This window comes from Chiloscyllium plagiosum, unplaced genomic scaffold (genome assembly GCF_037043375.1).
Source record: "Chiloscyllium plagiosum isolate Xiang-an unplaced genomic scaffold, Cpla_swu_hap1 HiC_scaffold_18, whole genome shotgun sequence".
Lineage (NCBI taxonomy): Eukaryota > Metazoa > Chordata > Chondrichthyes > Orectolobiformes > Hemiscylliidae > Chiloscyllium > Chiloscyllium plagiosum.
The window spans coordinates 93,016,298-93,025,104 of NW_028270156.1; the positions used below are offsets into that span (position 1 = coordinate 93,016,298).

General features: G+C 43.5%; 1 non-coding gene across 1 annotated transcript; it reads left to right on the plus strand.

Moving 5' to 3' along the window:
• The first annotated feature begins 7,798 nt into the window (after positions 1–7,798).
• trnas-cga (transfer RNA serine (anticodon CGA)) lies at positions 7,799–7,880 on the plus strand. Its single transcript has one exon. It is a non-coding gene; the product is annotated as a tRNA-Ser (tRNA).
• The last annotated feature ends 927 nt before the right edge of the window (positions 7,881–8,807 follow it).

Genomic DNA, 8,807 nt, shown 5'->3' on the forward strand with positions numbered 1-8,807 from the left:
TTTTAAAAGGAGAAAAGCACAACTTTAGGGAGAGGTGGTTTCAATCAAACTGAATCAAAATTATTTATTGACCGAAAAATCACACTTGGCATGCTTCCAGATTTCTTTGCTAGCATGACTAGCAGATTTGATTAAGGTCGTCTGATTGTACTTGGGCATGAAACAAAAAAAGATTAGTGACATAATCTTCATTTTCTTTATGTCAAAAGTAATATCTTTCCTGATGGTCACAACAAAGGAAATGGTTTCCAAGAAAAGACAGATACTAAGTCAGCTGTAAACTAATCGTTGACCAAAATATGGCTCGCGTTGTTCTCTGGGACAGATATGATTTATTGATTATTGTCATCCAAACTTTTTTTTTTACCATTGAACCGTCAGTGGGAGATGGGAAACTAAGATCACTCGTAACTATTGCCATCTTTTATCACTCACATGTCGTATTTTTTTCTTGTACGTCGTAGTTACTGCGAGTGCACTTGTAAACTCCACCTGCGGATGACTTCTTTCCTCACTGGTCCCCATTTCTACACAAACACGTTTTACATCCTTATCTCCTGAATCAAAGTAATATGCAACCAATTGATAAATGTCACTAATCCCTTGGCATTTCACACGCCTCCGATTTCACCTTCCAATGTAAATTAATAATTTGCCGTGTTGCAATTGCACACAATAAGAGATAACAAAATACAGGGAGGTGTACCAGGATTGCAAACGCACGTTATTGAAGATAAAACGCAGGTTTCTGCCCAAAATACGATCACGGAAGCATGCACTGAACCGTCAGGAAGCACACAATAAGTCCAGTTCCAGAGGGCATGACAGGAACAGCACCAGAAAAACCACCAAATTCCTTCTCTCGGCTAATATTTTGGATGTACATCTCAATGAGCAATCGAGTTTTACATATGTTCCAACAGTAGTTACAACACAAGGAATTAACCAGTGCAGCAGACGGTCCAAGACCCTGAATCAGAAACACTCAATGCCCTACATACAACTACAAGAACATCTGCCCGTGGCGTATACAGGCTGGCTGAAGTTCATGATTGCAGCTCGCTAGTTGTCCGACTGTTTCTCCGATATAGTGTTTCGTGCAGTCCCTGCGTGGAATCTGGACAACCACATTTGTCCTGCACAAGATGGGCATTGGATATTGTTTTCTGGTGAGCTTTCCCTCAGTGAGGCTGTTGGTTTATGTGCTGTCCTAAATCCGTGTGTTCAGAGGAGTCTGGCTATCAGTTTCCAGAAATTTATTTTATTAAAGGGAAGCATGGTGTTTCAATTGCTTTATGGCATATCCTAGTTGACAATTTAGTGTGCCAGACATCTGGGAATGCAGTTGTGGGATACATATTCTTGGCAAAGAATTTGTGTGGCCGTCACTAATTGCCACGGCCAGCTGTCCCGAGTAGCTATACGTACAGACATCAAGCATCCTCTAGAGCAGCACAACAGTAATAGAACATGGCAATCAGAAGGCAGCCAGAGATTTTCGAGAAGCAGGGCACGCTTCCATGGATTCCATCAATAAACACATTGATCAGGATCCAATCTGCAACACCAACAACCGGACCCAGCGGCAATGAAACTAAATCAATTCCAGACGCCACAGGACAGTAGGCTTCACAACAGGCTCTGCAACCCTGAGGATGTTACCCAGAACTGTGAGGATCCCACTTCCCAGCTCCGCAAAACATTCCAACAACTTCTCCATGAAGCACACGAGCTTCGCATCTTTCTGCTCCAAAGCACTCCGATTTTTCACAGCTGAGAATTGTATACTGAACTCCCGCGTGCAAGGTGAGGATGCCAAACCCAACACAATTAATAATGGCAGTGAGAGCACGGGCAACAATTTCCATTGCCATATGGACAGCCACAAACACTCTCTTTGAAAGGTACCTTTAAATATGAAAGTCTGTGCAGCAGTATAATCGGGGAACCAAGTAGCCTGCGCTGGGTATTCATATTTCAGACAATTTCCTTTGTTCACCGTTTTCACTGAAAGTGAATGGATATTAGTATTTCATTGCTGATATGAAACCAGATTCTGCATTGTATCTGCTCGCCGTTTTTGTTGTTGCAATGGCGAAAAGGTTGGCAATCGCGATGAGAAATGTTTTTTGTATTTCTCGCATTTCCTTCATTACTGTCCTGGTGAAGGGGGCTGGTGATTGGTCCTCTCGATCAGATGGAGTCATCAGCGCATTGTTGACCTAATTACATCACGAGTGCAATTGGAAAACTTCATTTTTCATGGATTATTGCTGTCCCGTTTTGTTTTATGTTTGTTGAGCACTTCCTGTGACTTGGCAATGCACTAAATCTCCAGTATGTCCGGAATTGCCTCGCTGCCGTTTCTCTGAGCAGTTCATGACATAATCGGCTTGCACTGCAACAAAGGCAGCATGCATGCTTCGGTGTGTCTGGCAATGGTCCACCCTCTCTGTTTTGCTTCTGTTCCACATGAAGAGCTGACAGTTTCTGGATTCGTTGGAGAGCTGAGGGGGGTAACATTATCCGTGCCGTATTATTCTTCAGCCAAACTCTTTGATGGCAAAGTTGGGAAGGTGCCAAACGAATGGTCATTGGAAGCAAAAGTCCGGAAAGACCCTCATCGCTGGTTCAACCCGTCCCATCCACGCTGCAGAAATATAGGCAAACGCGCTGACTGCGTAACAAACAGAGTGCATTTTTTTGCAAATGGTCCATTAAAACTGGTTTCAGCTGCGGGAGCACATCAAAGTTGCCGAGCACGGAAAGAGACCCTCCTATCGAACCTGTCCCTGCTGAACAGATAACCGAAATTAATTGAACCATATTTGCCAAAACGTGTTCCTTATCTCTCCGAACGCTTCCTGTCTATATACACATTCGGATGCCATTGAATTTGCCTTAAATGTGGCAAATCATTCTGCACACACAAAAATGTCTGAGTGAACTCGCTGAGTTTCCGCATGACACCATGACCAAACTTTTGGACAAAGTTGGAAACTACGAGTAGAATAGATAGCTCTCTGATTAGCCGCAATGCACAATGGGAGGAATGGCCTTTTCCCACTTTGTAAATCTTCGAAGACAAGTAGAAAATAATCTGCAATGAAAATGTTCAGAAAGGGTGTTTTATTTACACCAAATACGATAGTATCTATCGCCTTGTCTTGTTATTTACTTGTGAGGATTCGGTGCTCACAGCACCGTGGCCCGGATCGTATTCCCGCCCATGGTTTGGTTGTATTGTTCAGCAAACATATCGGTGTACTAGAACTTCTGCCGATTTTCCGATGCTAGCAAGTCATTGGTTTTGTCCAAAACATTATGAAGGTTAACATAAAACAAATAGCTGCAGTTGCTGGAAATCTGAGCCCAAAACGAAAATTGTTTGCGGAACGCAGCACGACTGGCAACAGAAACGTCGACTTTCCTGCTCCTCGGATGCTGCCTGACCTGCTGTGCTTTTCCAGCATCACTCTGATTTAAAATCTGGTTTCCAGCATCTGTAGTCCTCACTTTTACATCGTTCCTTCAGTGTCGCTGGTTCCCAATTCAAGAACTCCATCTCTAGCGGTTTCATGTCTGTACCTCCATGCTGAGGAGTTCAAGCGTGAAGAAAAGTAACTCACCCCCTCCATCTCTGAGGTAATTAGGGACTGAAAATGAATCGTGTCACATTGAAATGTATCTAAATGCGACTTAATCTCTCTCTTTTATTGTGAACCATTTCTTTCATTGTAACCATCAGGAAATAGCATCTCGTTCGCCAGAAAAATAAATGAATATGTCACTAACCTTTGTTTGTTTCAGGTCCACAAACACTCAGATCAATAGCTCCCTTGCTTACCTCTGCTGGTCATGTTCCAAAGAGATCTAGCAAATTGCCAAGTGTGATTTTCCTTTCAATAAATAATTTTGACTCAGTTTGGCTGCAAATATCTTTTCCTACCTTTGTGCTTTTCTTCTTTTACATTGGTGTCTCGCACCTTACAAATGACAGCAAAGGTATGAAAGGAGATGGAAGCATTTTGCTCATCAAGTCAGCGAGAGCTTTCAATGCGATCACGGCTGATTTGGTCAATGCTCAATATCACTGCTCTGTCTGTTGTCATGGCCGGATGGTTAAAGCGATGGATTGCAAATCCTTTGACGTTCCCCCACGTAGGTTCTGATCCGACTGACTACGTTCTATATGCTTTCCTGCTGGAACATTTTTCGCCCAAAGTTCAGAAAACCTATTTTGCAAACCAGGCTGGGAATTTCATGAGACTTGGGAAACTCGAGTTCTTCATCAGAAATGTTCCATATTTAAAACATTATTTCTCTTTCCAGATACACTGCTCGACACATCGGGTTTCTGCAGTTGTTATTGAACGTCCTGAGCAGAAGTGCTGCTTTTCATTAGATTCCTTTAATCCCTGTCCTCGGTTCTCTGACTCGGGTCAGTGGCAACACTTCCTTCTGCTCGTCAAATTGCTCATTCCCCACCGCTCCCTCTCCCATCATTACAAACAACTGCAGGAAATTGCGACTTAACCATCTTTGTTCCAAAGTGAAACTCACCAGCCTCGGGAATCTCTCCACCAAACGGGACTTCTCATCGCTGGACATGGTGCAAGCCAGAGGATTGTGAAGAGATACTGTGAAAATATTGTCAATTGGGAGTTAGAAAAATGTTTAGGAAGCAAACCATATAATTTAGACGCCAGCTTTGGAATTCTTGAGAAACTCTTTGGGAAATGGAATCAGAGGAGAATGAAAAAGTGTAAACTGTCGGTCCGAGTAGAGGACGAGACATTGACTCTGATGTTCTCGGGGCAGGAACTGATCTGAGACATTGAAATAATTCTCGGTCCTGTACGTGAGGAATACAAACATCATCTGGACTCTGGGACAATGAAAAACTCTGGAACACTCAAGACAATATCCAAATATTGACTGGGAACACTACAGTACGAGTACTATAAATGGGTCAGTTTTTGTCCAGTGTGTGCAGGAGGGCTTCCTGACACATTATGTAGACATGCCTTCCAGGGAATAAGCCACTTTCGATTTAGTACTGGGTAACGATTCTGGCCAGGCTTTAGATATGGAAGTAGGTGAGCACTCTGGAGACAGCGATCACAATTCTCTCAGGTTTACTTTCGTGATAGAAAGGGAAAGGTGTACTCCACGGAGCAAAAGTTTCAGCTGGTGGAATGGAAATTACGATACATTGAGGTAAGATGTAAGAAGCGTAGAATGGGGTAGGAAACTGCAGGGGGGTGAGCACATTAAAAATGTGGAGCTTAATCAAGGAAAAGCTCCTGTGTGTCCTAGATAAGTATGTACCTGCCAGGCAGGGAGGAAGATATAGAACGCGTGAGCCATGGTTTACTACGGAAGTGGAATCCCTGGTCAAGAAGAACAAGAAATCTTCGGAAAAAATGTGAAAACTCAGTTAGAGCGCTCGAGGGTTCCAACGATATCAGGAAAGACCTAAAAAGAGAGCTGAGAAGAGCCAGGAGGAGACATGAGAAGTTGTTGGCAGATAGGATCAGGGTTAATCCGAAGGCTTTCAATGTCAGGAATAAAAGAATGACGAGAGTTAAATTTGGGACAATCAAGGATAATAGTGGGAAGTTGTGTGTGGAGTCAGAGGAGATAGGGGAAGCACTAAATAAATATTTTTCGACAGTGTTCGCTATAGAATTTGAAAATGTTGGCGAGGAAGATACAGAGATACTTGCGTCTAGACTAGAAGAGATTGAGGTTCACAAGGAAGAGATATTAGAAACACTGCAGAGTGTGAAAATAGATAAGTCAGCTGGGCCGGATGGGATCTATCTGATGTTGTTGAGCAAATGGACTGCAGGAAGGTACAAATCAAGCTGATGCTGACAACGGCTCGTTTTGAGCCGCTAATTTGCTGTGAAGTGGCGGCGCCAGTAAAAGGTGTCACGCACCTCGTCTAATTCCACATCCTGAGCTCGAAATGACCAGAGGTCTCTCGCTGAGTTTCTGCATGGTCTTGTCTGGACGACACCATGACACTTTTTCACTGGAGTGGATCATGAAATCGGGTCGTGACTGTGAATACATCGATGGAATCTTCCAGCAGAGAAGTAGGCGACCCTGAAGCAGGCAGCTGAGGACAAATGTTTCTCCTTTGCCAGTGAAAGGCACTGCTTCACAAATTGGAAACTTCGAAGTGAAGCAATGTTGGTGATTATCTTCGGTGCTTGTTCACCTTTTTAATTCTGATTCCATGAAAGTCCATGGCATTACATATCGACATTCTGCGAATACTAGGGCTGTCTCTTGGGCCAGTAGTGTAATGGATAACGCGTCTGACTTCGGATCAGTAGGTTGTAAGTTCGAGTCCTACCTAGCTCGAGGGCAATGTTGACACTCCCCTGTGAAGTCCTGTCGAGAAGTTGCCTCTGTGCTGCCGCATTTAAAACTTGCATTTGTCCTTTTGTCCGTTTCAGATTCCAGCTCTCCACCACGGACACCTCCGTCAGTTTGGGGGCATCTTCCTGTGCGTCTCCCTCTGTGGGTGAAAATGAGCATGAGTTCCTCAAAAGAGTTACAATACCTTGTGCAAGTGTCATACTTCTGCCCCATTATTGTGCCATTTAAGAACATAGGATAACCTCATTGACATTTGCCCTAGAAACATTATAACACACGGGATTTTGGGCCAAAGTTGGAAACTGCGACTAGAATAGATGGCTCTCTAATTAGCCGCATTGCACACGGGCGGAATGGCCTTTTCCCACTTTGTAAATCTTCGAAGACAAGTTGAAAATAATCTGCAACGAAAATGTTCAGAAAGGGTGTTTTATTTACACCAAATACGATAGTATCTATCGCCCTGTCTTGTTATTTACTTGTGGGGATTTGGTCCTCTCAGCACCGTGGCCCGGATCGTATTCCCGCTCATGAAATGGTTGTATTGTTCAGCAAACATATCGGTGTACCAGTCCTTCTGCCGATTTTCCGATGCTGGCAGGTCATTGGTTTTGTCCAAAACATTATGAAGGTTAACATAAAACAAATAACTGCAGTTGCTGGAAATCTGAGCCCAAAACGAACATTGTTTGCAGAACGCAGCAGGACTGGCAATATAAACGTCGACTTTCCTGCTCTTCGTATGCTGCCTGACCTGCTGTGCTTTTCCAGCATCACTCTGATCTAAAATCTGGTTTCCAGCATCTGCAGTCCTCACTTTTGCCTAGTTCCTTCAGTGTCGCTGGTTCCCAATTCAAGAACTCCATCTTTAGCGGTTTCATGTCTGTACCTCCATGCTGAGGAGTTGAAGAGTGAAGAAAAGTAACTCACCCCCTCCATCTCTGGGGTAATTAGGGACTGAAAATGAATCGTGTCACATTGAAATGTATCTACATGCGACTTAATCTTTGTCTTTATTGGGAACCATCTCTTTCATTGTAACCATCAGGAAAGAACATTTCGTTCACCAGAAAAAGAAATGAATATGTCAATAACCTTTGTTTGCTTCAGGTCTAGGAATACTCAGATCAATAGCTCCCTTGCTTACCTCTGCTGGTCATGTTCGCAAAGAGATCGAGCAAATTGCCAATTGTGACTTTCCTTTCAATACATAAATTTGACTCAGTTTGGCTTCAAATATCTCTTCCTACCTTTGTGCTTTTCTTCTTTTACATTGGTGTCTCGCACCTTACAAATGACAGCAAAGGTATGAAAGGAGATGGAAGCATTTAGCTCTTCAAGTCAGCGACAGCTTTCAATGAGATCACGGCTGATTTGGTCAATGCTCAACAAAGCATCGCCGACTGTAGTCATGGCCGAGTAGTTAAGGCGGTGGATTCGAAATCCATTGGGGTTGCCCCACGTAGGTTCGAATCCTGCTGACTGCGTTCTGTATGCTTTCCTGCTGGAATAATTTTCGTTCAAAATTCAGAAAACCTATTTTGCAAACCAGGCCGGTAATTTGATTAGACTTGGGAAACTGGAGTTCTTCATCAGAAATGTTCCATTTTTTAAAACATTATCTCTGTTTCACTTTCCAGATACACTGCTCGACACATCGGGTTTCTGCAGTTGTTATTGAACGTCCTGAGCAGAAGTGCTGTTTTTCATTAGATTCCTTTAATCCCTGTCCACTGTTCTCTGACTCGGGTCAGTGGCAACAATTCCTCCTGCTCGTCAAAGTGCTCATTCCCCACCGCTCCCTCTCCCATCATTACAAACAACTGCAGGAAATTGCTACTTAACCATCTTTGTTCCAAAGTGAAACTCACCAGCCTCGGGAATCTCTCCACCAAACGGGACTTCTTATCCCTGGACATGGTGCAAGCCAGAAGCTTGTGAAGAGATACTGTGAAAATATTGTCAGTTGGAGAAATGTTTAGGAAGCAAACCATATAATTTAGACTCCAGCTTTGGAAATCTTGAGAAACACTTTGGGAAATGGAATCAGAGGAGGATCAGAAATGTGAACTGTCGGACCGAGTAGAGGACGGGACATTGACTTTGATGTTCTCGGGACAGGAACTGATCTGAGACATTGAAAGAATTCTCGCTCCCGTACGTGAGGAATGCAAACTTCATCTGGACTGTGGAACAATGAAAAACTCTGGAATACTCAAGACAATATCCAAATATTGACTGGGATCACTACAGTACGAGTACTATAGATGGGTCAGTTTTTGTCCAGTGTGTGCAGGACGGCTTCCTGACACAGTATGTAGACATGCCTTCAAGGGACGAAGCCACTTTCGATTTAGTACTGGGTAACGAGCCTGGCCAGGTTTTAGATTCGGAAGTAGGTGAGCACTTTGGAG